Genomic DNA, 23,866 nt, shown 5'->3' with positions numbered 1-23,866 from the left:
AAGCAATCATTAATACAAATATGTGGGACTGTGTGTTCTCTTCTCCAGGTGTTCCAGTGCTTCCAAGTCGGACCCCTTTTATTTACTGCGTGTTCTATATTGAACATGCAGAAAATGAAAGGGATAACTAAAAGGTACATCTATATACTGTATGTAGGGAGGAACGTGAAAGGAGACTGAAAGGTAGCAATCAATCCTTTAGTCATTGTATTTCTAATGCATGTGTGTAACTACAAGACATTTATGTATGTAAGAGGAACGTCCCTTCAATTCATAGTGCTTTGTTGCACTTAGCAATGCTATATAATCTTCATTATACTTCAGTTATCACATTATTACCCCCATTTATAATATTGTTACATTCAAGGTTGAGCTTTTATGTATTTATATAGTTTCTGTAGTTTCTGCATCTAACCCTTGTTGTCTCCTTAATTCTATTTGACTCTCCTTTATGGGACGATGACTCTGATGATGGAAATATCTCAAAATTCCAAGTTAAAGTGCAAAATTTGTGAGATCCCCACAGATAAGCACGTTCGTGTCAAGCTTCATGGCTGTTTCTCCACTGAAATACACCACTGGAGAAACTCAATGTTGGTAAGAGAGTTTCCCTATTCCTACTTCAGATGAAAGATGAAAAACATCTCACAGGTCTTGGAACTTTGGAGTTGAATGATGGCTCAGTTGGTGTCAAGGGGGCCTAGCGGCTCCCAAAGAGAGTAGTATGGACCAAGGAGGAAGCCAGAAACAAGAGTCCAAGATAGAGGTAACCCGAAGGGTTAAAAAAGAGAAGAGTCCAGTCACAGGCAAAGTTCTTCAGGCAGCAAAGGGTCAAAGTCCAGAACAAGCAAAGATCAAGATCAGGGAACAAACAGGAAATCTTCACAGGAAACATCCAGGTACAAGGCAAGAATACCTATAATTGGGCAGGGTTTCAGTGTCCAGGGCGCCCTTTTATGACAAAATTCCGGCACCAGTGATGACATCATCATGCAGCAACTCTGCACCCATGTGTTCAACATGGGTGCCGCCATCTTGGATTTTCATTGCGACTTCTGGCAGTCCTGACAGTTGGCATTTTAACTGTAAACAATGTATCACTTTTTGTTTTCGGACTGTGAGTGACCTAATCTCTGATTGGCTAAATGTTCTAACCCTGCCCACTTGAAACCTAAAGACACAAAGAAAGGACCAAGGTATTGAAGGCTGTAATACGAGGCTTGAGGTCAGAGAATAGTCTATAATGTGTTTTGATGGCCAAGTGTTCTGTTTTCTAAGTGTTTTTATTTATCTTTTTTTTTCTAGGAACCGTCTTTTGCTCGAAAAGGGCAACATTAATACCCTATAACTCTGTTAAATCCCTAGTTCAAGGCACACAGTTTGGGTTCCAAAATTCAAATCCTGCCAAAATGTCTTTTCTTCTTTCTTCCACTTCAGAACCACCTTGAACAGAGTTTAACTGTAGTTACACAACTGGAAATGGTCTTTATATATTTTGTGGTAGAGGCAAGGGGCACAGGCCTCTAATTATAGTACAGATGAGTTTTTTGTTTTATCAGAACATCTCCTGCAGATAGGACACGTATGACTTATTTATATCAGGTGGCTAAGATTGTTAAATAATAAATATTTAAACACTCATCTGCATATTCCCCGGTTCTGTTATTGTATTTAGAAACAATAACGGAGAGAACTAAAGAAGCCAAGTGCGCTATTGATTCCTGTCTTTGGGTTGATTGGTTTGTAAAGAACATAAATTTAATTGCTGCTGTGACAAAGCCGCACAAAAAAATCACTAACCCCTTGGGTTCCAGAGCCAGTTAATAGCACTGAGGACAGAGCTTTAATTTGTTATTGGAGTTCTGATTACATTTCTTACTTTTTTCTGAGCCTTGAGCTAGTTCACAAAACGTTATCTTAAACAGGTTCAATAGACCCATTTCTTAGAGTAGTTTAATAGATATTTAATGATATATTTGTGAGTTCTTCAAACTTTTTTTTTTTTTTGCATACAAATTATCAACTCATACGGTAGCTCCCTGATGAATTTCTCCAGCTCCAATTGGCTGATTCCAGTATGAGGAACTACTGACAATGACAGACTGAGGAAGAACACTGCTCAATTCTCATTGTTATGACTAGGGGCCAGATTGAGCCATCTTGACTACCTGGAGGACACAATGATGTTTCAGGAGCCACTGGTCTTAGTCTTTGGAATTGAGACCTTTGAGGCACCTGGAGTGGAAACAGGCAGGAACATAGAACACTGTTAAGCACACACCTTGAGTGAAACTGGCACTAGAACAACAGACTACAGAAGGGAAGTGGATCAGACACCAGAACATCCATCCTAAGCACTATTGAACATTTGGTGGGCTAGCAGCCTCTTGGAAAATTCTTCCACATGTGCCTTCAAACTTTTCAGATGTTTTCCTAGATTAGGAAGTGTCACATCAGTGGATTAAATGGCCAGTTTGTTTTGTCTTGGCTAGTGGTCAAAAAATAATATGGCGTGTTAGGGGCCAATCTACAAAGAGTGGCTCCTGAGTAGAGACATATGGTGGTTAGCTGGGAATCAGGCGGCCAGGTGAAACACAGGAACAAGGAATAAAGGTTTGATTTTCACACCATCTACAGCTTCCAGGTGTGAAGTGATGACACTGATATTCTGTTCTTTCTAGAGAGGACATTTAAAAAGTAATGCTTTGAGTATTGATGTATTGAGTATTGACAGTTGGTAAAATGGTCTCTGAATTATGCCAATCAATGTTCAATATATTCTATAACGTTTGAGGTCATCAGTTTCTTTTTGAGTCTCCTGAGGAAAAGGCACAGCACAGTCTGGCGAGGTGATAAGTACCAAGCTACGTTTGCTCACTAGTGATGGGCTAATTTAGGGCGTTTCACTTTGGCGAAAAATTCGTGAAAAGTCACCGCCGTCTAGTGATGGGCGAATTTATTCGCTAGGCGAGAATTCGCGTTGAATTTGCGCGATTCGCCACCGGCGAATAAATTCGCGAAATGGCAGCGAAAATTCGCTGACGAAAGTCAAAAACGGACATTGGCATCGAAAAACGGGCATCATTTTTGCGCCGGTGTCAAAAAAGAGACGCCAGCACAGTTTCGTGAATTTTTTGCAGTTTCTCAAATTTCGTGGGAAATTCGCAAATTTTTCGGTGAAGCATAACGGCGCAAATTCGCCTATCACTACCGGCGTCTCATTTTTTATGCCCGCGTCTGTTTTTGACACTGGGGAATTTTCGCAGCTGCTTTGCCGGCAAATCACAGGAATTCACTGCAAATTCGTGCCTGGTGAATAAATTCGCCCATCACTATTGCTCACTAGTGATGGGCGAATTTATTCACCAGGCGCGAATTTGCGATGAATTCGCGCCACCAGCAAATAAATTTGTGAAACGCCCGTGAAAATGCGTGGCAAAAAAAAAATGGGCGCCGGCGTCAAAAACGAGACGCTGTCGCCGTTTCGCGCGAAATTCGCAAATTTTCACAATTTTTCCGGCGAAGCAAAATGGCGCAAATTCGCCCATCACTATTGCTCACGACTTAAACCTCACTTAACGGAAGCAAGTGCAAGTATAGTCCAGTATCCAAGCCACCATTGCAGGCAATTCACTCCCCCTCCAATTATTGTGACCCTGAAACTACAAATTCAAAGCATTATAAACATCCAAAACAGCTCTGCTTGTAAAGACTCCAGTACCATTCATTTAACGCATCACAGATTTGGGTTAATGTGGAAGCATTACTGGAATGGGTTCATGATGAGCTGAAGTTTGAGGCAAACATTAGAATGCAGATACTCTGAGTGATTGAAATCATTTGTGCTGTGACCTGAAGTGCAATTTTACCAAAAATTAAATTGTTGTGCACTTGGAGAAATATGTGTGAAATAAATCTAAAGAGGTCAAGATTTGGGGCATTGTGCCAGCCTTCCACTCCATATTTAAGATATATATGTCCTACATAGCAAATATATGACAGTTGGGAGGTCAGAATGTCATGTCATTTACATATGCATGACGGACGAATAAAGAGTCCAGCTTGAAAGGAATCAATTAACATGGCCGTATCACTTCAGAAAATGTTGTGCCAATTGAAATGATTTGCTTCAATGCATTTGAGTAAAGAAAATGGAAGAAGAAATACTATGCCCGGCCTGTCACCAATTACGTACAGCTCTCTAATTGACTTTTTTGCCTTCGGGAAAATCTCATTAAATGAAACATCATCATGTGACTTTACAATTAAAAGTGTCAAGTTACATTTTATTTTTCATATAAATGGAAATATCCAGAATCATCTAGAAGAGTCAACGCCTAACCAGGACCGGTTCTTTTTCTTACTTGGGCCACTGTCCCAAACCGTTAAAGAAACCATAAATCACCAGGAAGACATAACGCTGTCAGAGATGATGGGCAACAGATGTTTAGTGGCTGTCACTCGCAAACAGCCAGAAGATTGATATGGGAATCAAAGAAGTGACTACTCAGAAGAAGCAGAAGGAGTTGGAGACAAATAAACAGAAAATAATGAGAGGTTATTTGGGAAAATGCAGAATAAGGCGAGGAAACTGTAGTAAATTACCAGTTCTGTTCAAGTCAACAGGCTTGTAAAATTGATCTTTGGATGTGATTTGCGGCGTTGGCCGTAAATCTGCTTTTTAAGTGGATTGAGAAAATTGTAATAGATGTGGACAAAGCTGTTTAGATGCCTCCAAACCTAAACTGGTCACGTTCATACCTTTTCCACTAATTCATTGCAATCCCTTGAAAGAAATATGATTGTTGCTTAGGTGACAGTAGCTTGTAGTTCCCAAAATGTATGGTATATTAATAGAGTATTAACAAACCTTCTCCATTTAATATCTAGTATAGGTAAATCTAAAAACAACTGGACTTGCTGAGTAATCAATGAAGACGTTTCACTACTCATCCGAGCAGCTTCTTCAGTTCAACTGACTTTGCTATGTAGCACATATATAGCTTAAATATGGAGTGGAAGGCTGGCACAAGATCTTGACCTCTTAAGATTTATTTCACACATATTTCTCCAACTGCACAGCAATTTAATCTTTGTCAAAACATCAGCAACCAAGCCCAACAGGAACACCAATAGAAATAACCACCCGGAGACACATAGTAGGCGAAACATAGTCATCCCATATGTAGCTGGAGTGTCAGAGAAACTCAGGAGGATTTTTAACAAACACCACGTCCCTGTGTTTTTCAAACCTAGCAACACACTGAGACAAAAATTGGTACACCCAAAGGATCCAACCCCTAAAGAAAAAAAAAGCAATGTGGTATATGGAGTCCAGTGTAGCGAGGAGAGCTCAGATCTATACATTGGGGAGACAAAACAACTGCTCACCAAGCGAATGGCTCAGCATAGGAGGGTGAACTCTACAGGGCAAAACTCAGCTGTCTTTCTACACCTAAAAGACAAGGGACACTCCTTTGAAGATAGCAAGGTCCAAATCTTGGATAAAGAAGACACTGGTTTGAATGAGGCGTGAAAGAGGCAATTCATGTCAAGGTGGAGAAACCATCCCTGAACAGAGGCGGGGGCCTTCGAGACCACCTGTCTGCTACATACAATGCTGTTCTAACATCTGTACCCCGACGGATTCAGAACACTTCACACATCCATTCATGCAACTCTCACAAGTAACAGCTGTATCTAGGAGTCACATGAAACATTGGATAATCCTATCACAACTACACAGAATCAACACCTCTGTGAGTTTCTTCAGATGTCCCCTCTTTGAAGAGTTACAATGTGCCATTGTGATTGGATTAGTGGAAGAGTTTATATGCCGAGAATTTCCCACACCAGTCAGTTGTACTGAAGAAGCTGCTCGGATGAGTAGTGAAACGTCTTCATTGATTACTCAGTAAGTCCACTTGTTTTTAGATTTTTAGATTGACCTATACTAGATATACCATGACCTGGATGAATGAAAATCTTCATAGTCATACTTCTCCATTTAAGTGAGTCACATAATGAAGTGTGTAGAACTCCTGATTCCATACATCTTAATGATTCATCTTATGTGTGTTTCAAACATACCTTATATTTTTAATTATTTTTTTTTCTTTAAGGAGAATGTTGAGGAGCTGAGACCTTGCTCTCCACCACGTTGCTGTATGCTATTTAAAATAAATATATGCACTACTTAGTAAGGCCACTGACTACCAAGGAGATTGTTATCTCCTATAGCTCCGGCGACTAATCTCTACCAAATGTTTTCCCACCAGCAATAAATTGAATTGCCAGTGAGAAAACATACATGTCACTTTGGCTTTCCAAAGTTGTCCCCAAGTTTCCCATCGAGGCAACTCCCATCGAGGTATGTTTTCCCACCGGCTAATCATATTTGCTGGAGGGAAAGCATTTTGGAGAACACTAGTTGTCATCAGTGGAGGAGATTAATCACAGGGAGCTTAATCACATCATTTGGCAGGGCCATAAAGTGTGGACAATCTGCCTATGCAATATATTTAGGGTATAAAAATATTGCACTGGTGTAAAGGCAGCCTTACATGGGCCTTCCACCTGATTGTCTCATAGACTGAACAGATGGAAATTGTGCAAAGGGCCACACACAGTATGGTCATCTTCCTACACATTGCACACACACTAATAAGAGGAGTAAGTGAATAGGATCTGCTGCTCCTCTCCATTTCCACCTCTGATGATGCACCATGATGCAAACACAGGCTTATAGTTCTGTTTTAGTCCATAAAACACAATGTGCAGTCATTGTTTCCCCCGTTTGTTTAATACATGAATATAAGGGATCCATAATTACAATAATAACACGTAGCAAACAGGCTGATTGAAACCAATTGTGAGTTTTAAGTAGACTATTACACAATGAGGTCCATCAACGCAGCCCCAGCCTTGTATCGGTTGAGCTAGGACTGCGGCGGCTCCCATCTGACAAATGGCATTTCATACTGACTCAGATTCACTGCGTCTGCCTGGAGCCCAGTTTATCAAGATGCAATCAAAACACAAGCATTGCTTTCAATCATGAACATATTTAGCTCTGGTTTGGAGTCACAAATATCTTAACCTGCCATGTAATGAATCACGGCACTGCAGTCACCATACTCCTGTAGTAAGATTTAAATACCTCAATTATCTGCATTATCTTCAGCGCTGATGACGGTCTAGGCAATAAAAGAGCTCAATAGTCAATTTCAGTGCAGTTGATCAACCCTTGATCTGCAGCCTCCTAGTCAAGCACAGACCAAGCTCCTTACTCATTTTTATCTGTTAACAGAAGGAAAAAGCCAATCTCCGTCCAACAAAATGTCAACAAAAGCCTATCTTGTCTTCCCAGGCAGGTGAAAGCAATTTAAATCTTCATAAAGAATGCAATAAATAGCGAGCATCTCTCCGATAGTGACTCACTAATTCGCAAAGCCAAAAGCTTGCTGATAAAAAGCCATTAACACTTATTTCCTATTCAGGCTGAGGTTTAGAAGAGCAAACTGACAGCGTGTATCTCATGGGGAACCTACTACAAAACCCTCATTCCTTATTTATTCTACATTTATTTGCAGACAACTTTCTTGTGGTGGAAAGTCAATTATGAACCCAATAGGCGCCATATGGAGTCACGTAGAGACAGGCGGATTCCTTGGCTTGATTTCGGAGAGGTTCTGTTGCCTCAGCAAATCTCCTCGTACATTGCTCATAAAACACATAGTGACATAATTAAAACATACATTGTGAAAATACCCTGAGAAAAAAATTACAAGCACACTATATTAACACAAAAGATATTGTTGGCAGTTGCGTCTCGTAATGGTTCCCATGGCACTTAAAGGAAATCTAATTTGTTCAACGCTTTCAGATTCTCTGCCCAGAGGGCACTTAATTGGCCTTCTGAACTCACTCGCTCTTGGGTTTTAACATCTTTCTAGTTAACAATATATTAACTAACTAACTCGTTTCTACAGTAGAGTAGAAACAAGTGACCTTTTATTTTCTGCAGCTTATATTATGAAATTGTGTTGTTAACACTATAACATAGTGCCATAGTCATTCCACCACCGAGGCACAAGTGGGAGTACATAGTGCCTCCAAAGTGGACTTCCAAGGACTCAGTGAAACATCCATGGGCTGGTACTCACTCTAACAGGCAGAGGTTGCAGTATATAGTGTCTTCGTTATAGTGGGAATGCCAACAGTCATTGTGGTATCAGTGGGCTGGCACTCACTCTGAGCATACAGCTACAGAGGGCACTTACCAATTTTAAGATATAACTTTCATATTCTGTGGTTGGTACATGTTTTCACCTAGAATTTATTTACAACGTAACCAGAAGGAACATCATATCTGCTGGATGTAACTCCATGCTGCCATTTTGTTTCCGAACTAGAAGACAGTGGGAATGTTGCCACCATAGAAAGTAGAGGTTTCACATTTTAATCCTTTCCTTCTACACCCCACGATGATACAGATACTGTACATCACATAGTTATCCAGCAAATGATACAGCAAATTATATAGTCAGCCCAAATCTTATCCAAGACAACATTCAACATGGACCTCAATTCATTGCTTTGGGCCTCTTCATGTTCTCCACTTGTGTTTTAGGGTAAGATCCTAACATATGAATTGTCTGCACTCCATGTTAGTTTTATTTCAGGCTCATTACTAGAGCCATAACTCAGAAAATCATCATGGAATGCTCTCCATCACAATTGAAGGCAAAGGCCAAACAGATACATATTCAAGGGAGAGTTGTTGGACAAACTGTAGTTAAAGGTGTTTCTCATTGCTTATTATTTTGGAAGTTCCCAATACTGTTTGAAAAAAGGTGCTGAGATCTCTCTCTCTCTCGATTGTCTCACCAGGATAGTGGAAGGAAGAACACCACCAGGAACAGGCAGGCCGGGCCAGCACAAGCAGATAGAATGGTCAGACAGGCCAAAATCAGGATTAGAGATCGTAGAATAGTCGGAGGACAAGCAAAAGTTCAGGATTGGAGAGATCAACGTAGACAGGCAAGGTCAGGATTGGCGAGGTCAGAGTAGTCAAACAGGCAGTCAGGGGTCAAAACACAGTAGATCAATCAGAATAATAACACACCCAGGAACAAGGCAAATAGAACCTAACGACGGGTAAAGTTCTGTAATCCAATTGGGCTTTAAATACATTTGAATTTCTCGCCAAATGTGCTCTGGCGTCATCACGCAAGCGCAACTGCGCCTTTAAATGAAGAACGTGAGCGTGGCGCGCGCCTTTAGAGGAAGCCGGCACAGGAGGAGGAAGCAGCGGGCGTCCACGCCGAGAACGCGGCGATGGTCCCCGCTGCCCACTAGGCCACCAGGGTAAGGCTTCCTTACTCTCTCTCTCTCTCTCTCTCTCTCTCTCTCTCAATATATATATAAAACACAATAGTTGTAGCTATGAACTGGAGAAGACATCAAGTTAGCCCTGCTTCATGACTATTTCTGCAAAACAGGGCATTTAGTTGACTTAGGTATAACCAGAAAACAACAAATAAGCTGCTCCATGAAACAGTTAGTCCTCCAAAATGTCGTTAATATGATACCATCTTATTTATTTTTATATCTCTGAATCAAACATGTATCCCTCATACATATCAAGTTTTATCAGGTGACCCATCCAAAAAATAAATGTAAGGTGTGTAGGACCTGGGTTGAGGGGAAAGGTTCCTCATATCTAGATATCATTGCTTTCATTAATTATGTGTCACATTGAAATACTCTGGTGGGTGAGCAGAAGGTCTCATGGGTTCTATATATTTGTGATTTATCTTCACTTGAATGCAATTCTAAGTGCATTGGGACACTGTTTGGTTTTTAACCATTTAGAAGAAAAAACCGTGGGTGAACTGATGCATAGCTCAATAATAAAAGGAACAAGACACATCTAAGAAAGATGAACATCTAAGTGAGTAACCAGGTTTAAGAGGCAAGAAGCAGTAAGAGTTTAAATATTATATTCTAATTTTAAATTGCCTTCAGGATTTCTGAAGGAAAGAGTCAACAAAGAACATTAAATGATATGTTTCTCCTTCTATCCAGCAAAGAGTCAACATATTTACTCTTTCCGCTGATATAATTCGGCACAACATCCGCCTTCCCACCCAAGGGCATTTAGCATTGTGCAAAATGGAGTGTTATTAATGCAAAGGGACCTTTCTAGGCTTCTATTCCATGATGGAACATCAGAAACTGTCACTTGGTCCTGCTTCACATCATCCAATGTAATATTCAATGAGAGGAACAGCCTGACACCTTAAAATGAGAATGTTGTGCAGTGTTCATTGTAAATAGGTACATAATGGCGTCTTCCAGCCAAATGCTTTCTGACTTCTATCTGTCCCCCTCTCCGGTTCCTAGAAACCTCACTGCAAGCCCAGCGTAAATAATTGTTTAAACCAAATCAATGGTGCATAAGCTTCAAATGTATCCAATCTGCTGCTAATTCTCTTTACTTTCCCTCACTGAAAGCAAGCCCCGGGGATTCAGCACAGTATCCATTCAACAAATGCCAGGTAAAAGGCTCACGCGCTTCATGCACTCAGAACCTTTCCTGAATTATTGTGTTCCATGTGCCAAGAGGTAAAATATATAAGAAGTATGTTTTCTCAAAGACACATGAAGGAATTTGACAAACTCATTTTATAAAAAAAGGGATCAAGTCTGAAATGAGTTCAATGCTGATTTATTTGGGGTGTAGTGAGGTACAAACACGACTTGGTATGTCCTTCCTAAGCTTTACCCTCACTTCAGACACCATACTTATTTTCCCTTCCCAGAGACTATTATCCCACTGTTACTATAGGCACCATCTCTCCCTACTATACCTGCTATCCCACAGTCACACTCCCTTCCCAGAGACTATTATCCACTGTTACTATAGACACCATCTCTTCCCTACTATACCTGCTATCCCACAGTCATACTCCCTTCCCAGAGACTATTATCCACTGTTACTATAGGCACCATCTCTCCCTACTATACCTGCTATCCCACAGTCACACTCCCTTCCCAGAGACTATTATCCACTGTTACTATAGGCACCATCTCTCCCTACTATACCTGCTATCCCACAGTCACACTCCCTTCCCAGAGACTATTATCCACTGTTACTATAGGCACCATCTCTCCCTACTATACCTGCTATCCCACAGTCACACTCCCTTCCCAGAGACTATTATCCACTGTTACTATAGGCACCATCTCTCCCTACTATACCTGCTATCCCACAGTCCACACTCCCTTCCCAGAGACTATTATCCACTGTTACTATAGGCACCATCTCTCCCCTACTATACCTGCTATCCCACAGTCACACTCCCTTCCCAGAGACTATTATCCACTGTTACTATAGGCACCATCTCTCCCTACTATACCTGTTATCCCACAGTCACACTCCCTTCCCAGAGACTATTATCCCACTGTTACTATAGGCACCATCTCTCCCTACTATACCTGCTATCCCCACAGTCACACTCCCTTCCCAGAGACTATTATCCACTGTTACTATAGGCACCATCTCTCCCTACTATACCTGCTATCCCACAGTCACACTCCCTTCCCAGAGACTATTATCCACTGTTACTATAGGCACCATCTCTCCCTACTATACCTGCTATCCCACAGTCACACTCCCTTCCCAGAGACTATTATCCACTGTTACTATAGGCACCATCTCTCCCTACTATACCTGCTATCCCACAGTCACACTCCCTTCCCAGAGACTATTATCCACTGTTACTATAGGCACCATCTCTCCCTACTATACCTGCTATCCCACAGTCACACTCCCTTCCCAGAGACTATTATCCCACTGTTACTATAGACACCATCTCTCCCTACTATACCTGCTATCCCACAGTCACACTCCCTTCCCAGAGACTATTATCCACTGTTACTATAGACACCATCTCTCCCTACTATACCTGCTATCCCACAGTCACACTCCCTTCCCAGAGACTATTATCCACTGTTACTATAGGCACCATCTCTCCCTACTATACCTGCTATCCCACAGTCACACTCCCTTCCCAGAGACTATTATCCACTGTTACTATAGACACCATCTCTCCCTACTATACCTGCTATCCCACAGTCACACTCCCTTCCCAGAGACTATTATCCCACTGTTACTATAGACACCATCTCTCCCTACTATACCTGCTATCCCACAGTCACACTCCCTTCCCAGAGACTATTATCCACTGTTACTATAGGCACCATCTCTCCCTACTATACCTGCTATCCCACAGTCACACTCCCTTCCCAGAGACTATTATCCACTGTTACTATAGACACATCTCTCCCTACTATACCTGCTATCCCACAGTCACACTCCCTTCCCAGAGACTATTATCCACTGTTACTATAGACACCATCTCTCCCTACTATACATGCTATCCCACAGTCACACTGCCTTTCCCAGAGGCTACTATAGACATTGCCTTTGTATTGATAATATGAACATGTAGCGTTGCCTCTACATGAAACCCCATCACCCCTCCCAATTTATCTATTTCAGTCCAGTTTATTAATTGGGTGCTGAATAATTTACACAGATCCCTCTCCCTTTCAATGTGACCATATTCTTGAATTGTCCTCTCCCTTCTTTATATTTTACCACAAATGATTTCTTCTCAGGGGTATACAGACCATAAATGAGTTCATCCCTGAGCAGTCTGTAAGTGCAGTGAGAGAATACAGAATGATTTAGCCCTTTCATGGTTGGACAGGTTGACCAAGGCAGCGTTACATGGCTTGGCTTCTCATATCTCAGGGCTTCTGACTAAGATTTATGATCCCTGCCTTTACACATGTATTTATTGCATGGAGTACAGTGCAGCCTGTTACAGTAACTTATCGTATTACGATTGCTTATCTGGATAACTGTATATTATTGCCAAAATCTGAAAAATCCTTGCTGCACTAAATATTTCCATTAACGCTCCTCATCTGAAGCATTAGAGATTTTGAAATGGCCCAGAAGATGCTTTCGATGAGAGCAAATTGACCTTCATTCATGAGCATGGAGAATAATTGGCACTAATAATTTAAAAGAAAAGCACTTATTAGAATAAAGGTCTTACCTAAAGAGGTTCTCTATATGATGGGTAAATGTAGGCATGCTGGAAATTGCTCGAAAATGGATCCTTAAAGGGCTTCGCTTTGTTGATCATACAGAGTCCTAGTGGTATAACTGGGTTCTGTGAAGCTTCTCAGGGTGTTGATGTTTAGTCAATGTCTCTTATATAATAAAAGTGTCATCAACAAATCTATGATCCTATGAGTAAGTGCCCATTTCTGGCACGAAACGTGTCAGGCCAACACATGTCCTAGTAAAGACTTTTTTCTTATTTTTACAAAGATTAGCTCCTCTGTGATAAATTGTGAGATAGCTCTTCATGCCTCTAGAGATCTGAAATGATGTGTGAGACTACGTTGGGCTGTTCACGAGCTTCTGATGAATGGATAGTGACCTTTCTTTGAAGATCAGTCTTGTTGCTTTCAGCCATCAAAACCCCAAGCTCTTCAAGCCTACCACAAATGATCAAGGACCTCCCAGCAGATGTTTTGACCTCCATGTCCCAGCACCTAAACCAGATCTACTGAAACCTTCTTTCAAAGATATCATAGGCTGAAAGAATTGAAAAAAAATAGCTTGGATGGAGATTTAAAGCAAAAAACTCCATTACCATAGAAATGACCAAGGACATCTTTTTGCCACACCACCAAGTCACCATTCTTTCAATATCTGAGTATAGTGGATACTTGGCCCAGTAGGTGGATATCAGCACCTTGGAGAATACATAGAGTATCATAAAGCTTCTCCTCCACAGGCGCTTGGTGAGCAATAAGCTGACGGGAGAATAAATCTGTGCTGAGCGATCTACAGAACAATCACTCCAGTTTTGCTCTCCGTTGGAGGTTAAGCAAAGAGCAAGGCTGTGAGGATATTCCTAATGCATTCATGTTTGGCTGTTAGGGGGTGAATGGGAAATAACATTTCTAAATAAGAAAAAAAGCTCTTTCAATGAAATATTAAAGGGACCTGCCTTTCAGGGACTGGAGCCTAAACAGGACAGGTTTACCACCAAGCGAGGAGGTTCTTATACCCAAACTTGAGAGAAAAGCAACTGATTAATGATTTATCTAAGAGATAACAGGAAGCAGAAGATCTGCTCCCATGTAAAATAATAGCTACTGCTATAAATCTCTATATCTGGTCCTTCCTTTGTCTGTCCTAAATATTTAGAGGTAAATGAAAAATTATTCACAATTGCATTGTCTCTCCTCCGGTAGAATTCTCCATAACCTTCCTATTCTGTCATAATCCCTTATAATAACATGGATAGGGGCAGGGATTCATGAGTCTGGACAAAGTACGACATTAAACAATTTCTCAGCATTTGAAGAAATAACCTATTAATCGCCCCTGGAAATGGATGCCTAAAATTTATTACAGAATATGTAACATATGTAACATGTATTCCCCTGTACTAAGCACAATTCAGCAGGAACAGCCCCTAAATTTGCTCATAGTCTGTACAGAGAGATCCCATAAAACTATGGCAGCATAGGTATTCCCTGTACTAAGCACAATTCAGCAGGAACAGTCCCTAAGTTTGCTCATAGTCTGTACAGAGAGATCTCATAAAACTATGGCAGCATAGGTATCCTCTGTACTAAGCACAATTCAGCAGGAACAGTCCCCTAAGTTTGCTCATAGTCTGTACAGAGAGATCCCATAAAACTATGGCAGCATAGGTATTCCCTTTACTAAGCACAATTCAGCAGGAACAGCCCCTAAGTTTGCTCATAGTCTGTACAGAGAGATCTCATAAAACTATGGCAGCATAGGTATCCTCTGTACTAAGCACAATTCAGCAGGAACAGCCTCTAATTTTGCTAATATTATTACATATTTTGCAGATAACTGCCTTTTTACAATAATCTTTACTATTGGACTATAAATCCAGTGATTTCCCCGTTGCTGAGCCAAAAGAAGCTCCTATGGAAATCAGTGCTCGGTTATTGTGTCACTAGCGCTGTGATTGTCAGCTCTGCAGCTGCATTGAATTCCCTCCCGCGTGGAGCTTTATTGCAGGCAAATGATTTAATACATTGCAATAAGCCCAGAGTCGACTGGTCAGACAGAGCAGCCTGTGATGGAATTGTGCACTGCTGATGTGATTATGTACATGGAATTAGCAGTCTCTTTGTGTTAATACAAGGCGAGGTGCACATTTAATAATATCGTACCATGTCGTACCATCTCCCCTCACCCACAACACTGCCCAGGGAAAATAATGCAGATAACTCTGGTCTCTGCGGTATTTAACCACATCTTCTCTCCCTTTTCATGGATTTACTTATTTAATTCTGTAAATCCAGCCCAAAACTGCCCACGACCCAACAGCCTGGCAAATTCTCTCTCACTATATATATATATATATATATATACAGTATATATACACACAAAACTTCCATCAATACATAATAAACAGGTTCTATGCTGATAAATGATTGGATGTCGGAGTCTTTAGTGGATTGAGATGGTCACAGGGTTAACCGTTTCCATCCCAGGATGCTGATTGCCATAGAGCGGAGCTGATAGTGAATGCAGCATGGCAGCTCCGCTATTAGAGTAACTAAAGGCAATGTGTGAGCTCAATGGTCTTGTTTGTCTGCAGTGTTATCAGGGCAGTTGCACAGACATAAAGCTTCCTTGTGCCCCTATTCTGCTTCATGGGCAGATGTATAAGAAAGAAATAGCTCTCTGGCTCCCTCTAGGCTCAACCTTTGGTATAGCGCAGCTTCACGCTTGATAAAATGGTTAATCCTACAGGGAACAGGTTAATAATAACGACTGGAGGGAACCACCGGGAACAAATACTCCCTCTTTCTCTTGCTCCGTTGCTTTGCAGAATAATGAAACAGGGAAAAATAAAAGTCATTTGAGAATTTGGTTTTAATGAACTAATTTCTAGGACTGTTAACTCCTTCCTGGGCACAAGGGAGCCCCACTCCAGGGTGTATCCCAAAACCAGACAACAGATACTTCTCGCTACAGTATTTTGCTTATGACTGATTTTTGATGTAAAAAGTAACTCCCAGCAATATTTCTATGAAACCCACCTCCCTGAAATGATCTGTCTGTATCTCTCTCTCTGTAACCCAATCCTTACAACCGCTGGTTGCTATGGCCAGTTATCCTAGCAACCACACAGCGACAGTGAATATAAAGCTTTATTCTTAGTATCAGACAATCTCCTATTTTCAAGCTACTACCAGGTTGCTACAACTGCTAGCAGCAGGTTTTTTTTTTTTTGCGTTGGGAACTACAATTCCCAGAAAACCGCTGTTGACAGCCTTGGCAGTTGTAGTTCAACAACAGATAAAGGCTCAGTGTTAGTTAAAACTTTCCACAATTTAATCAGTAATGTAACTTTCCTCTATGATAAAATTCTACAGTACATAAATGCAGTATAAAACTGCAGCATTGATTGACCTAAGGAAAGGACTGATTCGGTTGATTGTTGCAATAACATAATAAGGGAATGGGTGTCATTGGGAGACATTGGTGCAGTATAGAATCTGATGTAGGCACATGCCTTGTTGCTCAGGACTGGGCAGAACGGTGTGAATTCAGACCATTTTATTGTACAACTACAACTAAACAGAATCTCAATGCAGTAGGGAAAGACCAGTGGCATTTAGGTCCAATATTGAGTCATTCCATTGAATGAGGTCTGAGCAAAATTACTATTTTGATTGAAATTTTGCTTTCAAATTATTATTTATCCACTTCATTAGGTCTCTGGCTAGAAACAGAAGCTTGGAAATATTACCTTTACTCCCCCCCCCCACACACAAGACAAACAAAGACAAATGTTGAAATGACATGATCCCCTCACCAGTAAGCATACAACCCTAAACTGGGCTTGAGCTGGCACCTCCACCCCTTGAGTCATCAACAGAACCACAGAGGAACGGTCATGCCGAGTGCTAAGGTCAAAGGCAGCTGGGATTGAGTCCAGTAGAGCTCTCTTCCCCCTCAAATTTTACTTAATTACACTTAATGTTGCCAAAAAGCCTGAAATGTCTAATTTTAGGACCCTCGTGTAGGACCAGCACCCACTGTACTGATATAAGACTTGTTTTATCTGAATTGGAACCCTAGTGAGGTGCCTCCTTCCTGCGGCTGAAGGAATCTCAGAAACAACATGGACAAACACTTACACCTATGTCAAGGGAAAGGTCTTCTCTAAGAATCAATCTCCTTTCTGCACTGAACTATGGCTAAATGGTGCCTAATGACCTCTGCATTTCCTACTGTTCCCTCAATGAGCAGCAATTTATCCCAATGCTCCTACTGAAACGTCCCCATATTATTTGTCAACAAGTAGATGAAGCTGTTAATATAAAGACACTCCATCAGACATTGGGCAAAACCAGTCATCCCCCCTCAGTTCAGCTCAGCCTTGGAGGAACGTTTCTTTGAAGGCATTATTTAGTATAAAGCATTGCTTGTTAGTTCTCCCAACCACTTTCCCTCTAATGTGTTATATCACTGAACATGAACCCACGACGGAGTCAAAATCATCACTACAGCTGGTGGCTCTTTGTAGTCAAGGGCACATTAACCCTAACAAAGCCAATCAGCACAATCTTTTGGGATGGAACTTAGTCTCTCTCTCAACTAAAAATAGAGATGAGTTTCCCGGGGTAATTAGAAACCTTATTAACATCATTTTCCTGCGGATGGAGGTGTTATTCTCACAAGCTGGGAATTTCTCACATCTAAGGAGGCTTTTTCTCTTGGGTTAGTCACGGAGATGGTATGTCTGATCATGTGCCCACCAAGCATTGTGCATTTAGCCAGGCTGGTAGGTAACTGCTAAACACACAGGAGCATTTGGAGGGGGGTGTAGGTTAAGTGAGGGATTATGTAGCCTGTGTAGTAGAAACAAGGAACAAGCTCAACAAGTCTAGAGGCATCTGCATGCACCATCCACCCTGCAGGGACTACTGACATGGTTATAAAGCAGATGAGCACCCATCACCCCAGCAGATCATGCACAAATCCAGATTGGAAGTGTATGGGGGTGCCTGGAGCTGCAGCAGTTCCCCAAGTGCTAATGATGCCTGAGCTCACATAATGGGTTTGGGTTCCTATGTAGGAGACAGTGCTCTAATAATCATCTCCAGCCATGGGTGAGCGTCTCACCTCGGAGCAATAGTCTCGTTCCTGCCCGTTGTATTTGCATTTTAATAACTAAATGACAAAGTCTGCATTTCAGAGCATGATCACAAGAGGCTGGGGGAAGAATGACTTGGAGATGAGGCAATGTGATATTAACTCCTACATGCACTCCCTGCACACTCTAATTAACACACACACACAATAATCACTAGCAATGTCTCATTCAGCCAGAGGAGAGGAAGGGTCCCTGACCGGCTGGAGGAGACACCACAATATACAACACTGGGGACTTGTGTTGAGTAGGACACTCAGACCATTCAATCGCCCAAGTCTGAACTTCAAGCCCAGGGTTCCCTGGTGTCTAATGGAATAATCTATGGATGGGAATCTATCCAACGCAATGAACCGACTGGATATTCACTAGCAGATATCACATGTTGCAGGTGAAACCTTTCAATGCACCGCTGCATCCACTCGCAGCGTAAGCGGATACAATATTGCAGGGCAAATGCAGATGGGAGAATGCCACATGTGGTGGTGACTAGGGCAAGAAGGGGGCACAATTAGCAATGGCCTGAGTGCCTGAACACCTAATAACCCCCATTAGTATCATCTTTATTATAACTGACCTCCTAAAGTGCCATGCAGACATGATATATATCATTATGTGAATGTCTTGTTAATGCTCATGCAGATATACCCGGGGCTGCTGTATAGTCACACTACACACTGTGTATAAACACAAGCACATCCCCCTCTATTTCTTTATCCATTAAATATGACAATATTTCCATAATCTTTCCATAATATCCCCCCATTATATTTCCTGGCCAACGATATGGGGATATAAAAGTTGAATCCACCCAGAAAGCTGCAATTATCATGCAAAACAAAACAACGGACCCCCCCCCCCCCAATCTCTTGACACCAGTCTCCCCAAAATTCCCCCCCTCATTCCCATAAAAATAACTTTCCTTACCTTCAACTCTTTCACTTTAAACAAGCTCCTCTGGTGCAAAAAAAAGACATTCCAGGGATTAAATATTCAGCCCCCCACCCCAGCACAAGCCCCTTTTTTTTTATTTTCCAACACCAAAAATACAACAGGCTGAAATGCGCAAAGTCCTCCCGGAGTGATAATGATGAGGATTGCGTTCTTGTCTCAACTTCACATGCAGTCGAGAGCTACGGAGAGGAGCCTCGGATAAACGAGACACATTCAGCCTTTAGGAGGAGGAAAGAGGAATCAGGAAAAAAAATCCCTTGGAAACCTTCCGTTAAAAGCCAATAAATGATTAGATCCAATGAGACAATCAAAGTCTTCTTCAGAATCATTCACTGGTGCCTTTCCCACAACACAAGGGCTTCCCAGAGATATTTTGGTTAAAATCCAATGGTATTTGCTGCTTCCCTTTCTCCTGCTGCTTTTTTGTGGTTCCTGCTACTCGGTGCAACTACATCCAGTCTTTGTAGCCAGGGGCTGCATTAAGAATTACATCAGGCTTTATAAGCTTTCCAGATCACACATTAGAGTGAGAGAGAGAGAGAGTGAGAGGAGAAGGGAAGAGAAAATAGAAAGAGAGAGAGAAGGGGTGGGAGGGAGGGGAGAGCAGTGAGCAAGAGACAGCAGCAAGAATAAAACACACAGACAGAACTAGAAAGAGACAACTCTGCTGCTTCTTCCTCTGAGAGCTCTGCTTCCCTGCACGGTGCATCCCGGGCTCTGCTGCTGCTGCTGGGCTCTGCTGGGCTCTGCACAACACAAGGGAGCAGGGCTTTTCTTTACTTTTTGCTGCCAATAGGCTAAACAAGTTTGCATCTGCAGGGAGAGGGGACAAACTCAATGTCCATTTAAAGGCAACTGAAGAAATTTGAAGCATTTAGCTAAGGATGAAGGCAGATCTCCCAATATATGGATTGTTTGGGGGGATGAGGGGTTGGTATGGGTGCTGGGCTTGTCTTGGAACAGAGGAAAAGGGGGAGTCTGAATGAGTACATTGAAACAAGTGATTCACCTTCTGCTGCCCCAGAGCTTCCCAAGAAAAAGAAGAAGAGTTAGAAGAAGAAGAAGAAGAGGAAGAAGAACAAGAAGAAGAGGAAGAAGAGTTAGAAGAAGAAGAAGAGGAAGAAGAAGAAGACAAAGAAGAAGAAGACGAAGAAGAGGAACAAGAAGAAGAGGAAGAAGTAGAAGAGGAAGAATAGGAAGAAGAAGAAGGAGCAGTGATGGAATGAAGCCTGAGACCTCCTAGCGCTGTCACCTTTTCTGGTGCTGAAATGTGCTCTGGGCTCTGTGTCTGATCCTGGATATTGGGAGGGAAAAGAAATGGAGGAATTCAAGGAAAGGGGCTTGGATGGTGCCCCCTCCACTCTCTCTCTCTCTCTCTCTCTCTCTCTCTCTCTCTCTCTCTGCAGGATCCTAAATTGTGCCTCTTACTCTTGTCATGCTGAGGGTTTCCATGACGACTGAATATGTGCAGACATGTTGTGTGTATGTGCTCTGCTCCTGGCACCCCAACTGGAGGGCTTCCTGCTGACACATGATGATGATGATGCCTGAGTGCAGGTTAAATAGAGACCTCGGGGCTTTGCCCTTCCATTGGCTGAAGAGAGAAGTATTATTGGGGCTGGTGTATAATAACTGCAACTGGGGGGGTGAGGCATATCTGCTCTTTACCTGTTGTGTAATTATTTATATTGTGTAGAGGCAGAAGCTCTGGATTCACCGGGCAGGACTGGTCCCTTTCTATTGAACTGCTGGAGGGTTTGTAATAAGGGTGGGGGTGTATAGAATACGATACAGATCAATTGTGGGGGGTCATTGGGTGAACGGCTGGTGCTTTATTTAGAGATGGGTGTAAAGACAATACAAATCACATGGGAAACATTCAGTGTCTTGTTTGGGGTGAAGTAAATTGTCGGATGATTTTATGGGGGAGGGGGGCCAAGGGATAAAATTCCAGACAGCTGTGGGGGGGTTGGATTCTTGTAATCATGGATTAGTTTGCAGTGGGGCTCCTGCACCTAGGAGTAGTGCTGCTAGTAGTAATAGTGCAGCTAGGAGGCAGCAGTTGTAGTGCAGTTAGTAGCAGTAGTGCAGCTGGTATTAGCAGTACAGTAAGTAGTAGTGCAGAAAAGGGTAACACAATTGCAGCTAGTAATAGTGCAACAAGGAGCTTAATAGTTGTAGGAGCAATGAGACAGCACTACAGCAGATAGTATTATTGCAGATAGTAGTAGTTACAGTGCTGCTTACTTTAGCACAGCTTGGTGAGAGCAGTACTGTAGTAGTTGTAGTAGTAGCACAGCTAGGGGTGAAAGTAGCGCCAGTGCATTTAGTTGTAAGAACAGAGCACCTAGTAGACAGCATTAGTGCAGCTAGTAAAAGGAGTAGTTCAGTTTAGAGACTACTAGCAGTTATAGTACAGCTAGTAGTAGTGCAGCTTTGTGACAGCAGTAGTAAATATAGTTATAATTGTAGTGCGGATATGACAGAGTAGCAGTGTAGATAGTTGTAGTAGTGCAGATAGTATTTAGTGATGTGTAACTAGGAAACAGCAGTGTTGCATCCAGTTGTAGCAGTTGTGCAGCTAGGAGACAGCATTAGTGCAGAGAGTATTAGGAGTAGTGCAGACAGGAGTAGTGCAACTATCAGGAGTGCAGTTAGTAGTAGTTCAGTTAGGAGACAGCAGTGGTGCAGGTGCAGTGCCAGAGGCAGCAGAGGGTTAAGTGCACAGCTGGTTCAGGCTCAGGACAGATGTCCCTTTATAGCCGCGGGTGTAGAAGTCGGAATCAATGCGAGTCCCTACAGGGGCCCATACAGTAGCTCTGTGTGTGAGTCACAGGGGGCCATGGGGGGGCACAGGCAGTGCCTGGGACAGATTAAAAGCTACAATTGATCGCTGGTATCTCTGCTGCGCTGTCGCACTCTGCTGACCCCTGATAAACAGAAAGGTGATCATTTATTTATCCTTTAACCTTAACCCTCTTCTTCCCAGCTGCCAGTAATGATTGGCAGCAAAACAAAAGACGCCTTATACAGCGATGTCGCCAAACGAGCGGATCTCTCCTCGATTTGCTCACATTGAGGTGGGCGATATCGGGCTGATCCGATCGTGGGCCCTAGGGCCCGACAATCGGATCAGAGTGGAGGCAATACGGGCTGTCAGATTGCGGGAACACATAAACAGATGCGGCCGTGATATGACGGGATTGATCACCCTGCCGACTTTCAACCGGATATCAATCGTAAAGCCCTTCGTAGGGCCCCACACATGGGCCGATAATCTGCCGTCTCGGTCTTTCTGCAGCTTTAATCGACCCGTGTACAGAGCAGGATTTACATAGAGGGCACCCCTAGGCCGCTGTCATTCGTCGCCCCATCCCCTCCCTTTTATTCGCTCAAACTTTCACCGGAACCGGCAGGGGGCGATTCTTGCCATTATGCCGCCTGAGACAGCCTTCTTTTGCCGCCCCCATCCCTCCCCACAGCACTCACCTTTACAGCGCCGGAGAGGGCAGGGGCGGTCCATGTCGCTTAGTGCAGAGAGCACAATTGCGGTCTCTGCACTAGAAGAGCCGAATTTCCGGGTTGAAAACCGGAAATTTGGCTCTTAGTTACCAGGAGCGGCATTTTTGCCGCCCCTGGCAACCAGGCGGGCGCTGCCGCCTGACGCGAGTGTCTCAACTCTTGTTGGGGGAGTGCCCCTGGGAACCGGAGCAATGGGGACTGGCACACGGGAGATTTAATGAATTATTAGATCTTCTGCACATCCCCAGTGTTTCTGTAATAGTGGTTGGACAACATGCCGCCCCCTAAAATCCTGCCGCCCTAGGCCCGGGCCCTGGTGGCCTCTTCACAAATCCAGGCCTACCCATGTATGGGGGCCTTTAGGATCAGGCACCACTAAAAATATATCGAGGCTCTTTCAGCGTCTGCGATTTACTGCGTCTCCCGTGGCTTCTGCACATTTGTGCGTATGATAACCACTCCTAAAGCTCGAGCCCCAACCTGCCCGGTGTCATTCCTATATGGTAACTGCCCCTCTTCTGCCTTATAACTACCCCTTCCCTGCTGTTTAACTGCCCCTCTTATGCTTCTGGTAATTGCCCCCTCCTCTGCCTGCCCTTCCCTGCCTGGTAACTGCCTCTCTTGTGCATAGTAACAGCCACTTCTAGACGTGGAGTCAAAATAGGCCCTGGCATTCCAAGTACACCAGCCCACTAAATAGAGACTATGGGACCTTACAGCAGCCCCTCTGGCATTTGCCACAACCCACAGATTGTCAGTCCTGGTCTGGTAACTACACCTTTCCTTCCTGGTAACTGCCCCGCTCATCCCTTACCCGTACAAAGAAAATCAAGGCATCTGTTCTGTCCAGTCCCAATTTTTATCCATAAAATACAAAGCTGAGTTTTTCAGTCTCTGCCCTTTCCCTGCCTCTGTCTGTCTGATCTTTCCTCCATCTTTCCACAGACTCCCCCTGTAGCTTCACTGCCCCTTCCTTCTTTACTTGCACTGGTTCTCTCACCCTCTGCTGCCTTGAGCCTGGCACTTACTGACTGGCACTGAATCCTGCCCTGGTGCCCAGTTTATGGTTTAGCCCCAGCTCATGGTTT

At 42.9% G+C, this 23,866-nt stretch overlaps 1 protein-coding gene across 6 annotated transcripts in view; it reads right to left on the bottom strand.

The window, feature by feature from the left end:
- The window catches only part of LOC108695463 (adhesion G protein-coupled receptor B1), a 317,736-nt gene extending 297,490 nt beyond the window's left edge, over window positions 1–20,246 (bottom strand). For 5 of the 6 annotated variants that reach the window (XM_041568041.1, XM_041568044.1, XM_041568045.1 and 2 more), the window contains exon 1: window positions 19,230–20,245. The gene's annotated coding sequence lies outside the window, so the exon portion shown is untranslated. Of the gene's footprint in view, window positions 1–19,229 lie in introns of all 6 variants that reach the window. The other variant, XM_041568042.1, reaches the window with a different exon arrangement.
- Window positions 20,247–23,866: the final 3,620 nt, after the last annotated feature.

The sequence above is a fragment of the Xenopus laevis genome, chromosome 6S (genome assembly GCF_017654675.1).
Source record: "Xenopus laevis strain J_2021 chromosome 6S, Xenopus_laevis_v10.1, whole genome shotgun sequence".
NCBI classification, from domain to species: Eukaryota; Metazoa; Chordata; class Amphibia; order Anura; family Pipidae; genus Xenopus; species Xenopus laevis.
This window is presented reverse-complemented; position numbering and strand designations above follow the sequence as displayed.